This window comes from Myotis nattereri (genome assembly GCF_964212035.1).
Source record: "Myotis nattereri genome assembly, chromosome: 12".
NCBI lineage: Eukaryota > Metazoa > Chordata > Mammalia > Chiroptera > Vespertilionidae > Myotis > Myotis nattereri.
The window spans coordinates 73,542,738-73,569,016 of NC_138087.1; the positions used below are offsets into that span (position 1 = coordinate 73,542,738).

Here is a 26,279-nt window from a genome sequence, read left to right on the forward strand (position 1 = left end):
GCTGAGCACTACCAAACTTAGGCTCATCCCCCACAGGCAGATACTTGCAAACAAGGGCCAGAACTCACTGGTTCTGTCCTGTGCTCCTGATGGGCCACCAGGCAGGTTTGGTCGGGCCAGTGTTCTTTGGAGAGCTGGGATGGGGGTGCCTTGTGAGGAGGCAAATACAGAGCCTCTGGAGCAAATACAGGAAACCTCAGAAATCTGGGGGAGGGGTGGCACGTGAGAGAATTAGGAAAGGAGAGGAGATAAAGATGAGAACATGTCACAGAATAGATAGGTGCCAGCCATGGGACTGTCCTGTGAGCAAAGAAGTGACACATGCAGAGGCGTCCTACACGGAAAGTGCTCTGGGAGGGATGAGCAGGGCAGGGGGTGGGGGTGGGACTGGGACAACATTCATGCATGCATTCATTCATTCATTCATTCTCCAGGCACAGAGTGAGGCCCTGGGGCACAGGCGAGGACAAGTCGGACACAATCCTTGCCTAAAAAAACAAAAGGTTGGACAATTGTTCTTGTCAAGCGTGGTGAGTGCTCTGATGGAGAAAGTGCAGGCAGCGGGGACACCCAGCTAGGCAGCTGTTGCAACTGACTGGGGTGACAACAACCCAGCCAGAGAGACCAGTCCGCTGGCCCATGGCCTTGAGTCCCGAGTCCTCGGTGCAGCTGCCCCTCTCCTGCGGGGAGTCCCTCACCCCCACCCATCACTGCCTTGGCGTGGCTGGACCAGGGTTAATTCTGTCCGTGTCTCGCCTGCTAGAAGCACACAGGAAATGAACCAGGCCCTCTAAATGGAGCTTCTGTTGAGGATCTAATCAAATCCTCTCCCCAATCCAATCCAGGGCTCGGCACGGGCTGAGGCAGGCTGGCAGGGGTGACACCAGAGCTCTTGCTCACACCAGCTCTGGCTTCTAGCCCCCGATCCCCGCCAGCTAACGCAGCTGGGGATGGCAGTGAGCGGCTGGGACTGACTTGCCCCATGTCACACAGCTAGTCAATGTGGAGCCAGGTCTGCTGACCCCAGAGTCAACCTGCAGCTCTCACTGAGATGACTCATCACATCCACTAGGCATTCCAGCTCCACATGTGCCCTCAAAAACCACTTCCTGAATGAGGTGGGGGAGGGGAGGGCACGGGAAGGTGTGAGCTGGGGTTTACCTCCATCTGGGAGTGGCTCTGACACAGCTAGGATTTTACAGAAAGAGCACTGGCCATAAAGCCAGGAAGCCTGGGCTGGAACCCTCACTCTATTATTTGCTAGCTGTGTGGACCCCGGCTATCACTTCTGGTTTTTTTCTACAAAAAAAATGGGGTAGGATGCCTCTTGCCCCCTGTCCCAGAGAGCTAAGGGGATCATGTCTGACAAAGGACAGGAAAGTGCTCTGTGAACTTGAAAGGCCTCGGAGAAAGGGAGCAGCTATTAGAATTCTGGCCCAGCGTTTGACCTCCAGGTTGACTTGGGATGGGTTACTCCTTTGAGTTTGGCACGCTCCAGGCCTGGCTCCTGGGTTCCTGGCTCAACGCTGGCTTCCAGGAACCTCAGTTGCTCGGCTGACACTGAGCTCCCCAACCCAGCCTCAGACCAGCTCCTGCGGCCTGGCTTCTTGACGCCTCAAGGTGGGGGCCAGCTCCCTCTGGATACTGATCCCGACTTCACACTGGCTGGCTGACCTCGGGCGTAACCTCTCTGACCCTCAGTTTCCTTAGCCATAACCGGGGCCTGCTGCTCTCTCAGGGACCCATCCAGCCCCCAGGCGATAATCACCATCCGCCCACTGACGATGCCCAGGGCACCATGCCAGCCCAGACCTGCCTCCTAAGCGCAGTCCCATCAGTAAGTGAACACCAAGCACTCATGGGACAGCGCTGCTCCCAAACACCGTTCTCGGCTCTGTGGACACAAAAGGGAACGAGAAAGACATGGCCCCTGCCCTGGTGGAGCTCACAGGCTACAGAGGAGGGACTGACATTAACCAAGTCATCGCCCACAGAAACACATGGTGAATACAAACTGCGATCCATTGCGCGAAGGGAAACTATAAGGTGCTGTGAGAGAGAAGAAAGGGGCAGTGGGAAAGGCCGCCCTGTGGGCCGACACTGAGCCTGAAATCTGCTCATTGGGCAGGGAGGGGCTCCCTGGGGGGGAGGACACAGCAGATGCAAAGGCCCCGAGCCAGGAAGGTGGAACAGAGAAGGCACCTGTGTGGCTGGAGTCCAGGCACGGAGATGGAAACCTTCCAATGGCTATCCCATCAGGGCCCCCAATTCAATGTGTCCCACCCTGAAGGTATGGTCTTCCCGAGTCCATTCCTCTTCTTGGTCTCTGTATCAATGATGCCAACACCAGTTGCCCAAACCAGGGACCGAGGTATCATTCTCCCTTTTCCTTCACTACTGCCCCTTTGGCCAATCACCAAATCCTCCCTGACTGTCCCTCATAAAATCTTAAGAATTATTCCACTGGGGGAGGTTATGCATGTGTAGGAACACGCTGTACTTTCCACTCAATTCTTAAAATTTCTCTAAAAAATATAGATTATTAATTTTTTTTTAAAAAGAATACTCTTTCCACCCTTTCCATCTCCACTACCACCACCGCCCTCCAGGCCACTGCGTTCTTCCATCAGGATTGATGTCAGCCTCCCAGCAGCAGTCCAGACCCCGCTGGTCATTCTCTGAGTCATGCCCGGGAGACGTCTAAGTGCAGATCTGACCCTATCACTTCTCTGCTTGACACCAATGCCTCCAGATAAAGTCCAGATTCTGTAGCCCTGGGAGCCTCTGTTCCCCCTCTAGCCTCACTACTCCAATCTTAAGTGTCTGATGAATGAATGAATGAATGAATGAATGAGAAATCCAATGAACTTCATGGGTCCACCTAGACTCTTCCTACTCAGAATGTAGCCATGAACCAGCAATAGCAGCACCAGGAGCTCATGTGAAACAGAATCTTAGGCCTCGGTCCACATCTCCTGGAATTTTACTGAGATCCCGGCTGATTAATTTGCATATTGAAATTTGAAAAGCACTGATCCAGACTATTGGTTCTCAACAGAGGAACATTGTAGAATCACCTGTGGCACATTTAAAAATATCTCTGTCTGGGCCCACTTCCAGGCCTACTGGATTCCCTACGAGTAGGGCCTGGGTACCTCCACTTTTTTCTGACTCCCCAGGTAATTCTGGGAACAGCCTCAGTTAACAGATGAGGTGGGTAAGGCCCAGAGAAGGATGGTGACATGCCCGAGGAATCAGGACAGAATCCAGACCAGAATCCAGTTTGGGACCCGTTCCAACACACACCGCTCCCTCTGTGACGGGAAGCAGTGGAAAGAGGCATGACCTTGGAGCACCTGTGCCAGGATGGGGAGCTGGCAAGCCGGCTGGAGTCAGCTACCCATACACGTTCCCTAGAAACAGAGGCCCAACTGCAGGAGGAGCGAGAGGAAGGAGGAGTTGAATCGCAGATGGAAAATTCTCTGTTCCTAAAGGATCCCACAGTAACTTACAGGTCTCTCAGGATCTCAGGGGGCAGTGAGCATACCCATTCTACAGAAAGCAGTACTGAGGCTACAAGGAGAAGTAGCTCATTCAGTTCAGAAACTCTCAAGACAAAGCCTTGAGGCATGAGAAGAGAGGAGCCTCCTCTAAGCAACCTTCCCTGCTCTTGGCACTGCCACCAGGCTAAGCAGAAGACACCCCCCCAGGCCTGGCCTTGGAGCCTGCTGGGATGCCTCCCCACCCTCCTGGATGCCCAGCCTCTCCCTGGGCAGGAGGAGGTGTTCCCAAGGTCTGAGTTCCCAGTACTAAGCCCTGTCACCACCTTGCCACGCTCCTTCTCATCTGGGGACTCAGATACCTCTGTTTCCATTGCATGGGGGAGGCTGGGCTCGCAGTCTCCCCCGCTCCTCACCCCCCACAGCCCCAGAGACCCCGTCCGTACCTGTCGCTCTCTTCTCATCTGAAAGGCATGGCGTGGAGAGCAGGCATTTCCCAGCCTCTTCCTCTCCCTGTGGTGACTGATGCCTCCCTCTATCCGGAGAGCAACTGGGTCCTTTGGGCCTCGCCTGCCCCACCCACCCCTGGGCCCCTCTGCTCAGGAGCCTGTCTACCTGTGGGCTCGGCCACCACTCCCCTTCCCACCTGGCCCCCGCTTCCTCTGCCTGGGAGAAATTTCCCCTAATATCTCTATCTCCTCAAGCCCATTTCCTGCCCTTCCCTTGGAGCCCAGCTAAATGCTGCCTGGGATGGCCTGGCTGGAGGGCTCTCTCCTCTCCTGCTGATGCCTGGCCTGCCCTCCTCTCATGGCCTGAGGAGCCCCGCTTTGGCTCATCAGGACTGAGCATCTGGCTTACTCACCCTCACCTCCACCCCCAATGCCAGAGTTACTCAGCAAATGCCTACGGAGCCCCAGCCACCAGCAAGGGCCTGTGCAGGACAAGGAGCCAAAGAGCAGCCAGCTCATTCCCTTCCCTGAAGGCATTAGTCCTAAGAGGGAGAGAACCAGGTGAGGGGCCCAGGCAATCTCCCACCCACCCACTACCACCCCAGGGGACTATGAAAGTGGAAAGGGCCAGGGGAGGAGAAGGCATGGAACATTCGAGGAAGTGCAGGTGGGTCCATGGAGCAGAAAAGCATGGATATGTTACGGAATTTGGGCTTTACCCGGAAAGCAGTGTAAACTTGGTGCTATGGAGATAGGGAAGGTGGAGCTAGAGATGGTGGAAACGGAAAACAGTGAAAAAGATAGGGGAAGGGGGAGAAAGAGACCATTAATTGAGCATCTACTAGACACCAGCCAGGCACTGTGACAGTTGCTTTACATACACGCTCACTTCCAGCAACCTTATGAGGTCATCATTGGCCCCATTTTGCAAATAAGGAAACGGTGACTCAGAGAAGTTAAGTAACTTGAGCAATATCAAAAAGCAAGTAGAGGGATCGGAGCTGAAACCATGGTCTGCCTGCCTCTAAAGGCCCCATGATTCCTCTCCTGCTTCCTTCACTGCCTTTCCTCCCTCCCTCCCTTCCTTCAAAACACTTTACCAGGCACCCACCTGGGCCAGGCACTGTGCTCGGCACAGGGAGCAATACCAGCTACAGGGTCCCTGCTCTGAGCCCAAATAGGTGGAGACGGAAAGGCAGATGTCCAACTCACCCGGTGCGGGGAGGGGTGGTACGGAACTGCATACACCTGGCAACCCTCCCAAACTCTCTCCCTCCCGGGGACCTCTTCACAGGCAGAGCCGGCGGCATGTGGTTTCTCTGCGATGCTTACACTAGGTGTCAAACAAAAAAGCTCTGCCCAGCGAGGAGGACCCCGGGGAAGGGCACCAATGGCCCTGTGGCCATGAGACCAGGATTTGGAGTCAGGCAGGCCTGGGATTGAGTCCCACTTCCTAACTGTGTGGCTGAGTCATGTGCCGCCTCCCCCACCGGGCTGCCAGGGGATGGGAGGCAGGGCCTGGCCCACAGCATGCTCAGCCCACCATGCCCTTCCTCTCCACTGCCTGACTCTCCCTCACGGCCAGCACCAGGGACCAACCCCAAATCTACGGCTTAACTCCAAGCAACAGCTCAGAGAACAGGGAGCACTTTCAGAGCCCGGGTGGTGGAGAGAAGCCTATTGCCGGTGAAGCGGTGGGGTCTGGAGACAGACAAAATCCAGGTTCAAATCCTGGCTCTGCCACCTCCCAGCTCAGTGGCCTTGGCCAGGCTGCTTAAACTCTTCAAGGCTCCATTTCCTTACCTGTAAAATGGGGACACACGGAGCGAGTCCCTACAGCACAGCATTTTTGGGAGATGATCACACAGAGGAGCCTGGCACATAATAGGTGCTCAATAAACATTCACAGTTCCTATAATCATAATGATTACTCTCAGCAGCAGCAGCTCCAACCCCCCCACCCCCACCCCCCCCATGCCACTCCAGGAGAGGGCCCTTCACACATTCTGACCCTCGCAACAGCCCGCGGATGGGGGTTCTATTATCTGTACATTTCGGGAGGGGAAACTGAGGCCCCATACCAAAGGCCCTGGAGGGACTCAGCATCCCTTAGGCTGGGTCAGTCTGGCTCACCACATGGCCTAGGCCAAGTTGCTCCCCTGTCTGGGCTGCGCTCTCCAGGAGGGGGTCCGTCCAGTGCCAAATCTCAGGCAGCCTGGAGGGGTCAGATCTCAGGACCCAAGGTGTGGCCAGGCCTCCCCGTGGGTGCATCAAAGGCAGGGGAAGCAGAAAGCACCCTGTGTCCAGAGATTCCCCACGCCTTGTGGGCTGCCCCAGTTCCTAAAATATCTCCTCCTTCAGGGCATGGAGTGCTGAGGGCACTGGAGGGGGGTGGGGAAGAGGCTCTTCCTCTTGATGACACTGGGGTGGACATCTGGACATCAGCTGCAACCCTGTGGCCAAAGGTCACCCTCCAAGGCCCCAGGCAGGCTGCAGCTTCCACCACTGCCCCCCTGGAGCAGACATCTTCTGTCTCTGCTGAGGGGTGATGCTGAGGCTAGATTTGGCTGGGTTTACAGTCTGCTCCTAACTCATTCTCCCGCCATCCTCCTGTCATGGGACTTTCTCCCATATCCCTCACATGAACCTGACTGCACTCCTCTCCTGCTTAAAACCCCTCCATCCCTCTGGGATAGTGCAGTCCTAGGGCCTTACCCTGCCTGTTCTGCCCCTCCCAGCGGACCCCTCTACCATACATACCATTTCCCCTCTCTCCCCGCCAGCCAGTCTGAACTACAGCTGCCCTTAAACAACACAGTTTAGAACTGTGCAGGTCCACTTACACGTGACTTTTTTTCAGTAAAATACTGCACATGTATTTCCTCTTCCTGATGATTTTCTTCACATTTTCTTTTGTTCTCGCTTACCTTACAATAAGAATACATATGTAATATATTTAAATAGGAAATATGTGTTATTGACTGTTTCTGTTATCAGTAAGGTTTGTGGTCAACAGTAAGCTATTAGTAGTTGAGTTTGGGGGAGTCAAAAGTTATACATGGATTTTCGACTGTGCAGAGGGTCGGTGCCTCCGAACTCCCACGTTGGTCAGAGCTCAACTACATGTGTGTTCCCCCAAACATTCTCTACTCTCAGGCACCTCTATACCTGTGCTCACTGTACTTCCTACCTAGGATGCCCTGACTTCCCTATCTACCTGGCAAACTCCTTATCTACCTTTAAAACTCAGCTCGCCCACACATGGATTGCCAGTTGATGTCTAACAAAGGTGATATGCCCTATTGTGAGAAAAGATGGTCTTTTAAATAAATTGGACAGCCACTCAGAGAAAAGGAGTCTTGCCCTCTACGCCCACGCCGTGCCTAAGAATCTATTTCAACTGGATTTTAGATCTAAATATAAAGCCACAAAGCAATTAAACTTCCACAAGATGGAATAAGAGACTATACCCATCACCTCGTAGTGGGCCAAGAAACACGATGATTCAGAAAACGTTCTCCATAAAGAGAAAGATTGACAGGCCAGACAGCATTAAGAGGGTGAGAATACAAGCCACAGAGTGGGAGGAGATGTTTGCAGTGTGTGTATCCGGCAGGAAACACTATCCAGAATACGTTTAAGCTCCCACAAATCAATCAGAATAAAGGCAGATAACTCGATAGAAAACTGGGAGGAAGACTTGAACAGACATTTCACAAAGAGTTCATCCCAATGGCCCATCAACCTATGAAAAGGTGTTGGACCTCATTAGTCATCGAGGAAATGCAAACAAAACCCACAATGAGCTATCGGCACACCCAACACCAATAATGTCGGTGCGGTGCTCATACGCTGCTCCAGGAGGGTGTAGTGGTGTCACACTTCGGAAAATTACATGATTGTAGCTACCAAAGCTAATTATACACCATTTTATGACTCACAGTCGCAAACCGTAAGTCCTTACCCAACAGAGAAGTATACACAGTGCATCAATAGACATGTGCAAGAGCATTCATAGCAGCACTATTGATTAGAACCCCCAACTGGCAACAGCCCGAATATCCATCAACAGGAGAATGGGTAAATTATGGTATTTCCACACAATAAAACGCCACACCGCAATGAGGATGAATAAAATGAAACTTCATGTAATAGCATGGACAAATCTCACCATCAAATGATGATTGAAAGAAGTCAGTAGAAAAGAATACATTCTCAATGACTCCATGCGTACAAAGTTCAAAGACAGGCCCCACTAATCAGTGAAGGGAGTCGGAAAAAGGGTTACCTTCGAGGTGGAGGTGACTGAAATGGGGCGCAAGGGGTTCCCAGGGGACTAGAATTTCTATTTCTTGACCTGGAGGGTGTGTTCACTTTGTGAAAATTCATTGGCTCTATAATTCTCCTCTTTCTGTAAATTACACTCCAATTTAAAAGTTTGTTTTAAAAAACATACCAACAAAAGCCTTTATCCCAGTGTCTCCCCTGCCCCCTGGGCTGGGCTCCCCCTTTCCTTTGTACCCATCTCTGACAGCACATTCCAACTGACAGCACATTCCAGAGCTTCCATGCCACCTCCCATGACCGAATGCCCACTCTGTGCCAGACCCTGCGCCAAGAGCCTCGCTTCGCCTGACTGTTCTGCCCCTACCAACGGACCCCTCTACCATACATACCACTTCTCCTCTCTTCCCTCCAGCCAGTCTGAACTACAGTTGCCCTTAAACAGCACAGTTTAGAACTGTGAGGTAAGACACTAGCAAAGCATTCAGGTACCCACCTCATCTCATTTAACCGGATGAGGCTGGGCCATGGCCTGAGGAAAAGGAGGCATGGAGAGGTCCAGGGTCTTGCCCAAGGGCACGCAGCTGTAAAGTGGAAGGGCATGCCCTCAAGTCCAGGCCCATGCACCTACACACACATCATACGGCCTCCCGTGGGACAGGAAGGTACATGTGGCGCGATATACACGCTGGGCGGGAATCACATCTACACCTCAGAGGGGTGGACAGACCAGGAGAGAGACCTGCTCCTTTGATGGACAAGCGTCTCTGTAACCAGATTCAGCCTCACCTCCTACAGAACGCTTCATGGAGGCTCTTAGGCTGGGTTAAAAGCTTTCCCAGGAGTCCCACAGCCCCCTCTCCAAGCCTCCCCATCCCAACTATGTTGTTACCATCCATCACCTGCCTATCCTGGCACTACGTTAAAGATTGGGCCTTGCCTGGCCAATGTGGCCCAGTGGTTGAGCATCAACGTATGAACCAGGAGGTCACGGTTTGATTCCCAGTCAGGGCACATGCCTGGGTTTCAGACTTGATCCCCATTCGGGGGCATGCAGAAGGCAGCTGATCAATGATTCTCATCATTGATGTTTCTATCTCTCTCTCCCTCTCCCTTCCTCTCTGAAATCAATAAAAAAATATCTTTAAAAAAAAAAGATTGGGCCTTTATGTCTATACCTCCAGTACCTGGCAATGCATGGCACACAGTAGACATTAAACACGTGTGCGAGAAAGGAAGGGAGGGGAGGAGGGAAGCAGGCAGAGAGAACAAGTACAGGGCAGCTCTTTGGATCAGCGGTCGCCAACCCGCCAACCGTTCAGACCTCACAGACCACCAGTTGGCGACCGCTGCTTTGGATCAACAGGGAGCTTCACTAATGGAGGTCAGAGCAGTGAAGGTCTCCACGTCCTGGATGGACATCAGTTCCAACCCTTGACTTGAAGCACGCCATGCCACCCATCATCCTGGGTCCATCCCCAGGCTGCCTCTAGCCTTTGCTCAAGATTTCAGCCAGCCATTTGGCTCCCCGAGGCTCTGCCCAGCCCTTCTCTGCCTCTCCCAGGTCCCCCCCCCCCACCCCCACGCTGCCACCCTGTCCCAAGGGTCTGAGCTCTGCCCTTAGCCCCAGGCTAACCCATCAAAAGGTGAGAAGGATACCACAGAGGGTCTTGGCTACATGAGGGAAAGTGTGCCCAGTTCCAGATTACTTATTGTGTCTCCCGCCTTTCTAAGTTGGGGGAGCTGCTGACAGTTCTTTGGCAGCAGCCTGAGCCACAGTGCCAGGTGTAAGCAGGAGGGAGAGGGGGGAAAGCCATGGGCCATCTGGAGTGATGACCTAGGCCCACTGCCAGAGGAAGAGGGTATCCTGGGACCCTTTCCCCTCTCCTCTGTGCCTGGAAGCTTTGAGCTCACAAGTGGCTCATGGCCCTAGCACCCTTCTCCCCAGTTCTGCCTCAGCCTCACCCCATGCAGATGCCTGGGTGCAGCGGGTTGTGCAGGGGAAGATGGCGGCTCCCTGGGGCTGAGCCTGGTTGGCCTGTGGTGAGCGGCTCCAGCCTCTGTGGGCTGAGAGGGCTGAGCCATAAGCAGCCTTGTTTATCCCTGGGAGGAATGATGGCTTTCTCCGAGCAATGACATCTTGGATACGGCCTGGCTCCACAAACAACAACAAACCTCCCGGCCTCAGCCTGGGCTCCAGCTTGCAGGAGAAGGCTTCTAACCAGGAGCACCTGACAGCAGGTTTGGGGCTGCTGCCTTGCTGAGCCAGACCCTGGCCTTGACCAAGGACTCTGGGAACCCAGGAAGAGGAGAGGGTCTGCAGAGAATCAAAGGATCAGATGGCTAGAAGGAGCCTGGCAGTCCCTGGTTGCTCCAAAGGGGAAACTGAGCCAGAGGGGAAGTGCATGTTTGCCTGAGACCCTCCAGCAAGCAGGGACTAGAATGTGCCTTAGCCTCCAGCCCTGGCCAACCCAGGGCTTTCTCTACTGCACACACTGTTCCTCCAGAGGAGAGCCGGGCCCCAGCCAGCAAGCCCGGAGGTCCTAGGAAAAAAAGTGCCGATGCCGAGTCCAAAGAAAAGGAGTACCGAGACGAAAGCCAGGCACTCTGAGCGATCCAGTTGGTGTGACAGAGAAAGACACCTGGGCTGGGGGGCTGGAGACTTGGGTCTTGTCCCAACTGTGCTGCTGAGTCGCATATAACCTCAGGCAAGTCCTTCCTCTTCTGCCTCGTTCCCCTGTGTGTCCGGAAGGCGAATGGACTCAGCCATCTCTAAGGCTTGGAGTCCAAATTGGGAAAAAGCTCTCAGGGGTTCCAGGAACCCAGCTTGGAATGAGCACTCCTGCCACACCTGTGCTTCTCAGGAAACGAGGCAGACCCCTGGCTGAAGAGCCACCCAGATCTACCCCCCAGGTTGGCACCCTCGGAAGGGGCCCCAAGCTGAGCTCCAAGCCACTGGAGTCTGTGCAAAGGTCCATAAGCATTGCATTCAAACAAGCCAGAGCTGCCCCTTCTGCCCGCCTACCCAGGCCACGGTGTGGACACCATCCTCGCCCAGTATGACTTCTGAGTGGGCTCTCCCTGTGGCCTCAGCCAGGCTGAAGCCAAGATTCTCCCTGCCTCACCTCCTCCTGAGCACTCCCTCCCCTCAGCTCCTTGACCCTCTGGAAGCAACCCCGACATGCAGAAACTAGGGCCCCTCCAAAGGGACTCCTGGCCAGGCCCTCAAGTTGGTGGTGCCAAGCTAGGATACGGGCATCAGTGCTAGGATACGGGCATCAGTGCTTGTCCTCAAGGAAAACCAACCCTAGCTCTTCCCTCCCATGCCCTGGGCCCCAGGCTAGGCCCTCGGGACCAAGGGCTGAATAGGGCCCAGTTCCCACACAGATAGGATAAGAAGCAACCACCATAAGTGCCACCACCGATGGACAGACAGATCCCAAGTGGAATATTTGCTCTAGTGGTGGAAGTGTGGGTGGGATTAAGACCTGGAGAGAAGAGAAGAGACAGGCTTTCCAGGCAGCAGGAACAGCATGTGCAAAGGAGAGAACGCTGGGCGTGGGGTGACTTCATTGATATCAAGTACCTATAGTCAGAAGCCTCAACAAAGATGTCTCGTTCCAAGCCCTGGAGACATTCCAACAGGGGGTCACTTGGCTCAGCCGCCTCTATCTTCACCATCGCCGCTGCCTCACATGCCCGGCTGGGCCTGGAGCAAGCCCTGCTGTAGAACTTGGCTCCCTGAAGGGCCCGCCCTGGGCTAAGCCAGACCAGCTAGAGCTGGGGAAGCGGCAGGTGCCCCTTGGCTGGGCAAGGAGGACTCCAGAGGCTCTGGTGGAAACTCTCACTATGGTCGCAGTGCTCTGGCTGGGATCCCGCAGGCATTCATTGGTGGGGCAGGCACTGCGGCACCTTCCTTCTAGGACAGTGGTTCTCAACCTTCCTAAGGCCGCGACCCTTTAATACAGTTCCTCATGTTGTGGTGACCCCCAATTTCATTGTTACAAATTGAACATAATTAAAGCATAGTGACTAATCACAAAAACAATATGTAATTACATATGTGTTTTCCGATGGTCTTAGGCGACCCCTGTGAAAGGGTCGTTCAACCCCCAAAGGGGTCGCGACCCACAGGTTGAGAACCACTGTTCTAGGAGCTCTATCCACTCCAGCCATCTCAAGAGGAGAAGCAGCCCCCAGCCACAAGCCTTTGGGCAGCAGAATGTGGAAAGTTGTTGGTGAGTGGCCCCAGGGCCCTGCACTGAGAGTGCCATATCCACAGCTGAATTCCACAGCGCGGGCTGGGGTGATGGCACCCACGCAGCCTCTCCTCACTGTTTCCAGGACGCAGAAGTCCTCCATCTTGGTCCCGGCCATAGACCACTGTGTGAACTTGGACATGGCCCTGACCCTCTCTGGACCCGGGCTCTTCTTCAGCCCTGAGGTCCCACGGCACCAGGGCCCTTCCTGAAACCCGCAGGACAAGAGTGGAGATGTGGGGCTTCCAAGATGAGAAAGGAACTGGCCTCTGCCCACTCACAGTGGCTCGCTCTGTGGGATGAGTGGGTCCCTCACCGTTACCCCCTTCCTTACGGGCCTCAGCCGGAGCCAAGGGAGCAGGTGCGGGACCTTTCCCAAGGGGCTCGGGACTCAGAGCATCCCTGCTGCGCTCCCAGTGCCATTCCAGCAGAAGTCTCAGGGATCACAGGCAACCCCGGGGGCCCGCCCCCGAGACCACCTCCCCCCCCCTGACACGGAACTAGGCAAGAGCAGCCATCCCGGGGGCCTGGCGTGCAGTCAGCATCCCAGACATACCACCAGCACCACTAGCTGAGCACTCCCTCCCCAGGCAGCGTCCCGACTGCTGGTCACCAAACATTCCTTTCTCCCAGGAAGAAGAGCCGACTGACCAGCCCAGAAGTGGAGAGCAGCACACGGTGGAAGCATGCCCGACCCTGCAGGGTCCCACCCCTGACACACACACACACACACACACACACACACACAGCTATCTCAGATCAGAACACACACGGTCTGGTTGCAACATGCCCATCAATGGCTGCCCTGGGGAAGAAACAATAGAAGCAGGGGCATAGGGTGGCTTGGACAAGATCCCCCCACCCACACCCACACATACCCTGTCACCGAGGCACCTACCCAGCACACTCCGGCAGGGACCCAGGCGACTCAGGGCTGCCGCTGCTGCCAGCCCGTCCACCCGCCCACCCGCCCGCCCAGGTCTCTGCCCAGTGTCCGTAGGCGGGCGGGCAGCCGTGTCAGTGGCAGCTCCTGGCGGCCAGCCGCCGGCCGTGTCAAGCAGCTGCCTTCGCAGACAGAGCTTCTTTGTGTCAGCAGAGCTATTTATGGACTTACCCAAGTTCCCCAGGGGAGCGATACCTGCTGGGAAAAGCAGAACCAAATGACCAGGTTCCACCTCCCACACCTAGGCAGCCTTTACAAAACCCTTGCATCACTCGGCCCTCCCCCCTCCTTCTCCTCCTCCCCCTTCTCGTCCTCCTCCTCCCCCTCCTCCTCCTCCTCCTCCAAAGCTCTTCCCAAACACACACCCTGTCCAGCCAGCTGCCACCACTCTGCAGAGCGCCTGGGTTTCTTTCTTCCGTCAGATAGAAAACTCTGTGATTTCCCAAGCCACTTTCATCCGAGGAATCCGGGATGTCTGAAAGAAGAGTCCTCTGCCAGCCCGTCCTTCAGGCTGCGAGGGGCCCAGCTAGTTCCTGGGCTACCCTACCCGCTCATACTTGCGGGCCCTCGCTCCCCTGGTATCTGTCCCCCGCGGCCCAGGCTGGCCCCGGAAGGGAGACGCATCCATCCCTTACCGTGGCACCCACTGGCACTAGGATCCCGAACTGGCGGCACCCCACACACATCCTGAGGGCTCCCCCTGCGGGGGCAGTGCAGAGCCACCAGCCACCACTCAGGCAGGAGGGAGCCAATCACCGAGGCTTCCCTGTCACGCCCCCACCCCCATGCTGCTCTCATCCCAGTGGGTGGCTGCAATTCAACCCAGGGTCCTGCAGCCAACACAGGCTGACTCCGCGAATGCCACGCCCGCCCCGCCTCCGGTGGGAAAGCAGCGGCTGCCTCGGTCCCCTCCCAGCAGCACCAGCCAGTGCAGCGGGACACATGTTTTTATTTAGCACTTTGGTGTGCCAAACGCTGGGGAATCGGAGATGGACAGAGAGGGTGGGGCTTCCTCCCCTCAGTCTGATGCTACATTACAACAGCCCAAGAGTGAGGGCCACAGTGAAGGGGACATCCCTAACAGAGAGACCAGGGGGCAGAGGAGAGAGCACGGGTCTGGGAAGCAAAGGTCCCCGATTCTAGTTCCAGCTGCAGCACTGGTCATCTGGGCATCACTGAGCAAGTCCCAGCCTGCCCTGCCCCTTGGTTTCCTCATCTGTAAACCGGGGCTGACCACACTGGACCCGCCCCCCTAGGGGATTAACAGAGGATTCAGTGATCCCGTGCCAGGCACATTCTGAGAGCATGGCCTTCATTAAATTGTTCAATTAATCCCACCAGCACCTTGTCAGGCAGGGTCTAGTATTACCCTATGAGGAACCCAAGGTACAGAATGGCAGGGGAAGCTGCCCACGGTCCCACAGCTAGTTGGGTGTGGAGCCAGGATTGAACACAGTCGGTCCGACTCCAGGGTGCCCACTCCCAGCCATGGTGCAGCCCCACCACTGCAGGCAGCGGCTTTGCCGGTACAGAGCCATTCAGGGCTGCCGCTGTGGCTGCTGCCATCGGTCATCTGGTGTGCCTGAGGCCCAAGTTGGGGGTACCCATCCCATAGCCAGCTCCAACCTGAACATGCATACTGCCAGAGTGGCAGGCACCCTAGGATGTCTGCACAGAAAAGATGGGGCAGGAGGAGTCCCATCCTCCTTTCCTGCCTCACCGCCCCCCACCCCCCACCCCACCCCCCACCCCCCGGCCACTCTGGACTGAAGTGCTGTCCCTTTGCCCCTTACTCTCCTTATATTAGTCCCAATGCCTCTGAGTGCCTATCTCTGTCTCTCTATTCCTGTCTCTCTCACACATACAAGTGTGGGCATGCATGCTGGCATAAGGAAATGGCCTTCATTAGGGGAGACCTAGAACAGCCCCCATCCCAACTACACACTCCAGCCGAAGCTGTGTCTTGTCCCTGGGGGCAGAGCCAAGGCAGTCCTTGCAGGAAGCTTCCAGATCGGAAGGCTGTCGTCCTGCAGGCTCCTGGGAAGCGGAGCCCCTCCTTGTCCTGAGAAACTAGGAAGTGAGTCTCAGGAGACGGCCAATTCCGACAGGGCTGACTTAATCCCCAGCGGGGCTGATCGGTCCCAGGATGAAATCTGTGGTGGTTGGGATAAGATTTCTTAGGGTGCAGAGCCTGGATATAGGGTTCCTCGATATGAGAGGAGCCCTTGAGCCTAAGCTCAGTCTTTACCTTCTTTTAATTAACAAATAGTTCCAGAGCACCAACTATGTGCCGGGCTCTGTGCCGGGCTCTGTGCCGGGCCTGGGGACTGGGTCCTGCACTCACAAGGCTGACAGTCAGTGAGGGAGGCAGACATCAGCCACACAGTCAGACTAACGAGTCCATAAATAAACATTGTGCCACAGCAGGCAGAGCAGCTCTGCCAACCCCGGGCACTGGAGCCAGAACTGATCCAGAATGCATCCATCAATGCCCTGGACCACGGGATAATCAGGAAAGGGCATAACAGTCAGTGCCTTGAGGCCCAGGCATCTGCCAGGCCAGGCGAGGAGAGCATCTAGTCCAGTGGGTTTCAACCTTCTGGCCCTTTAAATACAGTTCCTCATGTTGTGACCCAACCATGAAATTATTTCCGTGGCTACTTCATAACTGTAATGTTGCTACTGTTATGAATCGCAATGTAAATATCTGATCTGCAGGATGGTCTTAGGCGACCCCTGTGAAAGGATCGTTCGACCGCCAAAGGGGTCAAGACCCACAGGTTGAGAACTGCTGATCTAGTCTCTAGAGGAGCTCAGGCAGCCATTGCCTTCTGCCTTCCCATGGCTCCAGACACACATCAGAGGGACCCGTGGGCCTGCCCAGTGCACACACAGCCTGGGCAAGGTGGGGGAGTCTCTGACAGCCAGGCTATCTAAGCTGGAGGGCTCTCTTTCACTCCAATTCTCCCGTTACAGCCAGTAAAGCTGCAGCCCAGAGAGGGAAAGCGACTTTTCCAAGGAAACAGAGCAACTCAGTGGCAGGGCTGGGCCCAAGGGTTGCGAACTCCCAGTCCAGTGCTCCTTCCATGACCTACGTAAGTGATGGTGCTGCTCAGTGTAGAGAGGGATTGGGACCTAGGGAGCAGTAAGATCCTGGTGGTGCATTGGCCACAGCATTGGCGCCTGGGCCCCACATATTATATTTACCAAACACTTACTTGGCACTTACTATGTGTGAACACTGTTCAGAGCACTTCCTGGTTATTGACTCATTAAATCTTCATAACCCTAGTGAATGTGATATCTAATGAACCCATTTTACAGATGGGTAAACTGAGCATAGAGAGATTCGGGAACCTGCTCAAGGTCACACACCAGTAAGTGCATAGCTATGGATCAAGCCTAATCCACTTCCCACTGTGCCCTGCACTACTGCCTAGAGCAGCCCCTGGGACAGATGGACCCCCCAGCAACACTGAGAAGCTGGCTGGCTGGACAGCCCAGTCATGCAGGCAAACTTCACACTCCTCACAAGCTGGCAGCAGCTTCCAGGGCTAGGACCAAGAAGGGTCAGTAGGGAGCCAGTGTGTGCACACCTCCCATTTTGGGGGGCAGTACCCCAGGCAGAGCCCAAGGCTCTAGAAAGGCCCTAGAGAGAGAGGTGGCAGCAGCAGAATGCAACTCAGGTCCCCTGGACAGGCCACTCCCCTGCAGCCCCGACCGTCTCGAGGTTTCCACCATCTTCCCCTGCTGCCTCCGCTGTGTTAAACCTGGTATGTCCAGGCTTGGGTTCCCAAGATCCCATAGTGAGCCCTGCACAGACGGAAACCCACCCACCTGCCCCTGCAGACTCTACCCGGTGGAGGCCAAGCCCCGGTAACCCCCGCCTCAGAGAAAGGAGTGCACCTGCTGAAGGAGTTAATGAGCTTCCCATCCAAAGTCCAGGAGGATGTTGTCGCAGGGCAGGGAGGGGAGTGATGCCGCTCTGCAGAAACTGGGCACAAGCCAGGGAGAGGTGCGGTCCCAGGATTCCAGAGCCTATGATAGACTAAGACCAAGCCCCGCCTCCACCAGCAGCGGCTGGGCCTTTCATTATCCCGGGACAATGAAAGGAGCAGGCCTGTGCCTGGGTGTCTAGGGTAACGGAAGCTTGAGCTGGAACAGTGTGGCCCCAGCTTCGACAGAGCCCTGCCCCTGCCCCAACATGCTACAGAGGAGGCTGGTGACCCTGGGCTGCCCTGTGAAACTGTGGCATTATCTGCGTATACCCTCTGAGCCCAAGCTTTGAATCCGCTAACCCACTTAGGAAATTTGGTTTTACTCATTGGGTCTCACAAGCCCTGGTTGTTCTTGTTTTTTTGGGGTTTTTTTTGGGGGGGAGGGGGGTCCTACAGATTCCATGCAGAAAGGCCTTCCCCACCAAAGAGTCAGCCAAGAAACAGTTATTTGTTATTTCCATAACCACTGGATCCCTACTATGTGCTAAAGCCTGTGTTCAGAACTACAGACGCAGGCCGACAGGGAAGCAGCCCATCTCTAGGGTCTGACTCGAACGTCGGCATGGCTGACCTGGCACTGATGCTGCAAGCAGGCACTGTCCTGTCAAGTCTGGCCTCTATGACCCTAACACCAGGGTCTCACACTGCTTGCTAAGGCCCTGCACCTGGCTCTTCCTGGTGGCACTGGCCTTGATCTTGGGGCACATGCTGCCAGTGGTGGGGTGGGTGGGACAGAGCAGGTATCTTCAGGTTCAAACTCACAAGGAGCCTGCAGAGCCCAGGGTAGGTCCCTTCCCCTTTCCTGGCCTCACAGATAGGTATCTAAAATGAGACCACACAGGTGTGTCTGGTGGCCCCAGGCCCACTCCTCCCCTTCGATGGTCAGTCCAGGCCCCTCCAGGTTTTCTCACTGACTAGTTTCAGTCTGGTATTTAGAAAGAGCGCAGGCTTTGAAATCCAACAAATCTGAGTGCAAGTTACCTGGGGCCAGTCACTTCAATGGCTCTGAGTCTCAGTTTGCTCATCTATGCAATGGGGCTATTACTATCTGCCTCACTGGGCCCTGTGGGGACTAAATGGGGCGGTGTGTCTGGAGCGTGTGGCACACAATAAGTGCTCAATAAATAAGAGTATCGCTGTTGTGTTGTCATTGTTGTTGTTGTCTGTAAAAAGACAGAATTGACCCTTGAGAGGGTCAGTGCAAAGAGCAAAGCTAGAAGTGCTATCTGTGGGAGGTCTAAGAGGTAGGGAACTGACGTGGTGCCGGGCATCACTAATAGCTGAGAAGCATGAACAGTTATTGAGCAACAGGCTACTATCTTACAGATGGGGAAACTGAGGTTCAGAAAGCTTATATGGCCGAAACCGGTTTGGCTCAGTGGATAGAGGTCGGCCTGCGGACTGAAAGGTCCCGGGTTCAATTCCGGTCAGGGGCATGTACCTGGGTTGCGGGCATATCCCCAGTGGGAGATGTGCAGGAGGCAGCTGACCGATGTTTCTCTCTCATCGATGTTTCTAACTCTCTATCTCTCTCCCTTCCTCTCTGTAAAAAATCAATAAAATATATTTTAAAAAAAAAGAAAGCTTATATGGCAAAAGTAATGGCAAACGGGCAGTACAGCTCCAACACTTTTGTTCTTCACCTATATGTTCTGCCCCCAGTTCATGTTCCCAAAATGTCTCTCCCCTTGCCATTGGCCTCTTCCTCGCAACTACAGGCAGCAAGGACAATGCCCAACCTGCTCCCGGGAACTGTAGCTCCCAGCCACAGCAAGAAGCCCATGTGCAGTGAAAGCCAGGAGACCAAATGTCCTCCCCAGAGAGCTGGCCTTGAGAGCTGTCCCTTCTGGATTCTGCCTCCAGCCTGGGTGCATGTTGCAGTCACCTCAGCAGCCTCGGCCTGACCTTGGGCGGCTGCAGTGGTACAGGATGGCCAAGAGCCGTGACCACCTCCCTTCCTGGCTCCAGTCCAGGCAGCCATATGTTGGCCTGAGCTTTCAGGCGCTTGGGAGCAATCCTCGACCCACTGTGCTTGTGCCAGCTCCAGGGACAGGCTGTGTCCTGACTACCCGAGTTCCTGGGAAGTGTTCAGCACAGAGCCACTGGCTCAGATATGTAGAGGCCAGCCCCGTGACCTTGGCTGCTAGATGCAGTTTATCCACACACTCCTTCCGGGCCAGCCCGGCTTGAACCGTTGGGCCTATGCCCAGGCCACCAAATCAGAGGCCATAAACCTGCCATCATTACTGCCATAACTAAGGGAGTGAGCCAACACATACGCAGGTAGAACCAAGAGATGGAAGGGGTGAGGCTAATTCCTGGAGACAGTGCTCAAGGTCCTGAACTCAGCTGTACCTGAAGGCTACCCTCCATAAACCCGTCAATTCCATTTCCTGGCTGAATCTAATTGGAGGTGGGCTCTTGTCACTTGCAACTGGAAGATTTCTGACCAGGACTAAGCCCGGTGTCTGACATACAATAGGCACTCTGAAATGATCTGTTCGCCCAGCCCCTCAACAAACATTCCACAAGGAGAAGGTGACCAGGTTTGCTCTTAGGAAGAGTCATCTTGGCTGCTGTTTAGGGAGGTGACTAAAGGGACAGGAGAAGCGACAGGGAGATCCATTAGGAGACATGCATTAGTCCCAGGGACAGAGAATAAGCCTGAAAGAGGGTGGCTGAGCAGAGGGGGAGGGAGGGAGAGGGAGATCCTCAACTCTAAATTCACTGGGAAACCTTTGATGAACCCATCTCCTCTTTGGTCTGGTTTCCTAAGCGGTCTCATTTCCATCATTCTAGCAGCCCTATGTTTTCTCCCTCTGTCAACGTTTTACTGAAGGGTACTGGGGTCAGGCAGGGTCTGGGTCAGGTCCGAGGGTTGGATTTGATAAGCAGGGGGTATAAGCAGCTAAGAACATGGGTCTGGAGTCAGCTCCCTGGTTTGGATCATGAGGTGCCTACACCTCATGGTAGGAGACCCTGGACAATCTACTGGACCTCTCTGTCCCTTCGTCTCCTCATCTGTAAAATAATAACAGTGTTGGGCAGATTACATATGATAGCAGAAGGAAAAAGCACATTCGGTAAATATTAGGTGCCATTATTACTATTACTATTATTTGCAGTAGAAAATCAAGAAAGAGGGAATTGAACACACAGAAGAGAAATAATTCAAAAAATTAAGAGAAAATTTCCCTGAGCTAAGGGAAGACTTGAGTATTCAGAATGAAAGAGCTGAAGTTAGTACCAGGAAAAATTACCAAAGAGAGCAAACAACTAGAAATAATCTGGTGACATTTCCAAATTCCAAAGAGATTGGAAAGAGAACTCTGCTCGTTTCCATAAAGAAATCTGAGGTTCGGAAAGGTTATGCGGCAAAAGCAATGGCACGTGTTCCAACACTGGATGCTGGGATGACAAAGTGCCTGGATCCTCTCCTCAGGAAAAGGGCAAACACTTTCAGACTTACAAACACTGAGAAAGCATGCTACCCACAGACCCTTTCTGGAAAAAATCACTCAAGAAAGCTCTCCAGACAAAAATGAGTCCAAGTCGAGAAGTCAAGAGTGAGATAGTGAAGTATGTTAGAGACTGAGAAGCAATGAAGCCAGAAACATTTACTCGGTTAAGTACCGATAACGTAATTGAGAAGGTAGATGCAATTTAAACAAATTAGTCTTAAAACATAATAGAACTAATGTTTAAAAACACTAACAATCAGAAACTAAAATTCTAGATGACTTCAGCAATAGTGTGGAGGCGTGAAGAAAAGCAAAGGAGAGTATCGGCCAGCCCACATGCTCATTATGGGTAGTCGGAGGTGAGGACAAACTATTGTAGATCTGGTGTCATTCCTGATATTGAAATGTGTTTGTGGAAAAGTAAGGGTAAACCCACGGGCAGATGAGAGTTAGGGTGTATAACTTCAGAGGAAATTTTGCAGAGTAGTGGAGATTGGTCTTGGGATGTTGACTACTATTAAACCATATGATGAAGCTAGAGTAATTGAGTCTCAACCTGATGTAGTGTTAGACAGACTAATGAGGGAGACAAGAGCATTAAGAAACCCACTCACCTATGTCTGGAAATTTGGTCTATAAGAGAGAAAAGGAAAGATGAGTCAAAAAATAAGTTTGGGAAAATTATTTAACCATTTAAGGAAAAAATTTAACGAGAGTTCCATCTGACACACCAGGTACTAAATTAACTGAAGATAAATTGAAAATATGAATGTACTTGAATAAAATATAGAGGAATATTCATTATAATCTCAGAGTGTGAAAGGCCTTAGAAAATATAGCCCCCCCCCCAAGGCTTGATTATCAAAAGATTTGATTACAAAAAAATGTTAATTTCTGAATGATTAAGGATACTATACATAAAGTTAAAAGACAAATGGCAAACTGGAAAAGATATTTATAACCTATATAACAAGTAAATGGTTAATATTCTAACTATATAAATAAAAGCCCCAGTAGAAAACTGGCAACTGATATGAACTGACAAGCAAAGAAGAAGACATGTAAGTGACTAATAAATGTAAAGAGAAATTCAACCTCACTAATAGTCCAACAATTGCAAATTAAAATAAAATATATTCTTTCACTTCTCATACCAACAAAGAATTAAAAGAGCTGTAACACCGAGGATCAGGTAGGGAGCAGGAAAATGGCACTCTCACTCATGTTAATAGGAGCGTGAATTGTACATTTCCCTAAGCTCTCTGTTCCTTGGCTTTCTCATCTGTAAAGTGGGGATGATAAGAATAGTGTTGGGCCGATGACATGTTTAAACAGAAGGAAAGTATTTGCAGAGCACATTGGTAGTGTCACGCTCTGTCCTACAGAAAAATGCCAGAGGATGTAATACACAGGACATTCTTAGGACGTTTATTGCAGCATTGCTCATAATATCAGAATACTGGAAACAGCTGCTTGCACATCAACAGGGGAGTAGCTAAATACATTATGGTCCATTGGCTACTAAGAAGGAGAAAGAACTTTAGGTATGGGTGTAAAAGATTTATATGCTATATTGAGTTTTAAAAAAAGAGTTACAGAAACTTTTGTATGATGATATTATTTAGTAAAATAAAACATAGTCTATGTATACATATACAGTTTAGTAATGTTTCAGATTCTTTGTACAAGTATATATCAGAGAACATATATAAGGCTAAATAAATATTTTCATTCGTAAATAGATCTAAACATTTTAATTTCCTCAAATAAGTTTAACAAAAATGTACAAGACCTATAAGAGAAAAACAATTTCTTTTCGAAAGTTCACTTGGGAAATCTTAAAAGAAGATTTGAATAAATGAGGAGACATAATCCTATTCCTCGATGGAAAGACAGTATTGTATAGACCTCAATACTCCCCTTTTTAATATTATATTTTTAACATAAGCCTAAAAAAATCTCAAAGAGATTTTTGGGGAGGGCAGAGAGGAAGTAGGGACTGAATAAAATTATACTAAATTTCACTTAGAAGGATATATATGTTAAAATAATTTTTTTTAATTTTTAAAAAGAGTAATGAGAGGGTACTTATGCAAACATAATGTAAAAAGCATTGGAACAAATAACTGAGAAAAACAAAAGGTATTCTACCTCATACTATATATCAAAGTAAATTCCAAATAGACTAAAATGTTAAAAGTTGAAAAACAGCCTGACAGACATGGCTCAGTGGTTGAGCATTGACCTATGAACCAGGAGGTTGTGGTTTGATTCCAAGTTGGGGCACATGCCCAGGTTGCGGGCTCGATCCCCAGTGGGGGGCACGCAGGAGTCAGCCATCAGTGATACTCTCTCATCATTGATGTTTCTATTTCTCTCTCCCTCTCCCTTCCTCTCTGAAATTAAAAAAAAAAAAAAAAGTTGAAAAATAAAACCATTAAGTTCAAGGGAGATGCAATGACTATTATATAAACCTTGGGTGACTACCACAAGACCAAAGGAAAAAATATTTTTTAAAATGAACAGATATGATATGAGTCATCAGAAAATGTAATTCACAACTACAATGAGATACTACATCACACCCAGTAGGATGGGTCTAATTTAAGAAATGGGAAAATAGTAAGTGTTAGAGAGAATGTGGAGAAATCGGGATCCTCATACACTGATGGTGGGAATATAAAATCATGCAGCCACTTTAGAAAACAGTCTAGCAGTTCCTCAAAAAGGTAAACATAGAGTTATCATTGGACCCAGAAATTCTACTCCTACGTATATATCCAAGAGAAATGGAAACACAAGTCCACACTAAAACTGTCACACAAACGATTATAGCAGCATCGTTCATAATAGCCAAAAGGCGGAAGCAACCCAGATGTTCATCAAGCGATAAATGGATAAACAAAATGTGGTAGATCCACGTAAGGGGATAATATTCAGCCATAAAAAGGAATGACACGCATGCTACACCATGGATGAACCTTGAAAACATTATGTGAAATGAAAGAAGCCAGTCACAAAAGACCAAACACTATGATTCTATTTATATGAAATGTCCAAATCAATAAAGATAGGAATGGATTAGTGGTTGTTTATGGCTGGAGGAGATGAGAGAATTGGTGATACTCTCTCCTGACTGATGTTTCTATTTCTCTAGATAAAGTTTGATCGCTAAAGGGTATGGTTTCTTTGGGAGATACTGAAAATATTGTAAAATTGATTGTGGTGATGGTACTGAAAACCCACTGAATTGTATACTTTTAGGAGATAAACTGTATATGTGAATAATTTCTTGATAAAGCAACTATCAAAGCAATTTAGAGATATGATTACCTATAAATAAAAAACATTTTTAATTTTAAAAATGATAAAAAATAAAAGACCAATACAAATGTTCTTATTACATAAAAGAACTCCTGATTAAACTATACACCACCCAATAAAAAATGAACAAAAATACCATGAACATGCTACTCACAAAACATAAGTAACAAAAGTGCATATAAATAAATATTCAACATCTCTAGTAATCCAAAAATGCGCCTACTAGAAGAAATGTAACAATGCACAGTGTCGGTGAGGGGGTGGGGAAATGGGCATTCTCTTACCCAGACTGGTTTAGTTTGCTGGGGACTAAAAGGTTTCCCAGGAAGCAGAACTTTCTGTGGTAAAAAGGCAACGTTCTGGGCAAAGCAGGATAAATCAGGCAATCTATAGTACTGGTTATATAGCACAACCGATCTGGAGAGTCACTGGCAACAAATATCAAGAACCTTTTTTACAAATACACACTCTTTGACATGGAAATTCTACCACCAGGAACTTATTCCCACAAAACATTCATTCACTCATCAAATATTTGTGGAGGGTCAATCATTTTCACTAGATGCTGGAGATACCAATATATACCCACAAGGATTTGTTAAATATCAAGTTTTTGTAAAAATGGAAACAACCTAAATGTTAAACTTCTGGAAACTATTTAAATAAAGCCTGTTTCATCTATACCAGGGGTGGGGAATGTCCGGCCCATGGGCCGTATAAGGCCCGGGAAATCATTTCATCTGGCCCTGCCAAGGCATTAGAGGTATGTTAATTAAATTTTTGACCAAATATAGCAGGCTAATTTTTAAGTTGATAATTTTGTATGGCCGGAGAATGATGCTATAAATATCCAAATGGCCCTTGGCAGAAAAATGGTGCCCCACCCATGATCTCCATAATGAAATATTCTGCAGGCACTAAAAATGATGCTGTAGAGGAACATTTATTGACATGGAAACATGGATACACTACATTGTTAAATGGGGGAAAAAACACGTTTGAAAATTGTGTGCACTAGTAACTACAATTTGCAAATCAGATATGTGTGTGTATAAACAATTGCCTGACAGGATATACCCAAAAATGTTACAGTGGCTATCTCTGGGTGTTGGGATTAAGGGTGAACTTCATTTCCTTCCACTGGTTCATCTGTATTAAATGTTTTCTTCGTGATGAACGTGAGTAACTTTTGCAACAACACAACAACAAAGAAGTCAACTTGCATTAACAGCAAACACCTGCATGCCCCCTGGGGGAGGCAGCAAGGAAGGGGCTGCAGAAAGTTGAGCTCATGTTCATGCTTGACCTAGTGATGACAGCCACCTTTACCGAGTACCTTCTACATGCCAGGCACTTGCACACCCAGCCCTTGAATCCTCACAAGAAACCAGTGAGATAGATGCCCTCGTCTCATTTGACAGATGGTAGGTGACCCACCAGTGATTCCACAGCTGGTGAGAGGCCCAGCTGGCATTTGAACCCTGGCCTGCCTGCTTCTAAACCCAGGCCCCTGCCTCTAAACCCTTAGCTGCCTCCGCTCGTTCCTGGGGCAGGGCAGAAAAGAGGTCCCAGACCACTAGACGCTCTGTCCCGTGGACCAGTTTTATGCCCCTGCCTTGTACCCTCTCCCTGCAGACAGTCCAGGGGGCGACAGAAGGACAAATCAGCAAGGATAGGGACACCCATAAAGGGAAGGCGTGGCGCTGGAAGGCCAGCTGGCTGAGGTCAGGGCTCCCGGCAGACTAGAGGGGGACTCCTCGCCTGCTGGGCGACTCTCAGGAAGCCCAACCACATCCGGCCCCAGGAATTCCCAGGCCCTGTGCTCGCCCAGAGGCAGCGAGAGAAAACCTCACAGGGCCTGGAGCCGCCCTGCTGAAACAGCAGGAGGAAGACAGCCTGCCTCTGGGACCTTCTCCCGGGACTCGGTGGCTGCTGGCCAGTCCCTTCCCCTCTCCGGGCCTCCAGAGCCTCCCCTTCTGTGTGAGGGGTGATGCTCCGGGACCCTCCCACATCTAAATCCTCTGACTCTACGGCACTTCCTCACAAAGGGCCTGGCAGGAA

At 51.3% G+C, this 26,279-nt stretch overlaps 1 protein-coding gene across 3 annotated transcripts in view; it reads right to left on the minus strand.

The window, feature by feature from the left end:
- The window catches only part of RGS3 (regulator of G protein signaling 3), a gene marked incomplete at its 5' end in the record, with an annotated part of 113,794 nt that overhangs the window by 18,893 nt on the left and 68,622 nt on the right, over positions 1 to 26,279 (minus strand). The window contains one exon of one of the 3 annotated variants that reach the window (XM_081103392.1): positions 13,801 to 14,089. The exons of 1 other annotated variant lie outside the window; for it this stretch is intronic. Of the gene's footprint in view, positions 1 to 13,606; positions 13,706 to 13,800; positions 14,090 to 26,279 lie in introns of those variants that run through there. One more of the 3 variants, XM_081103391.1, reaches the window with a different exon arrangement.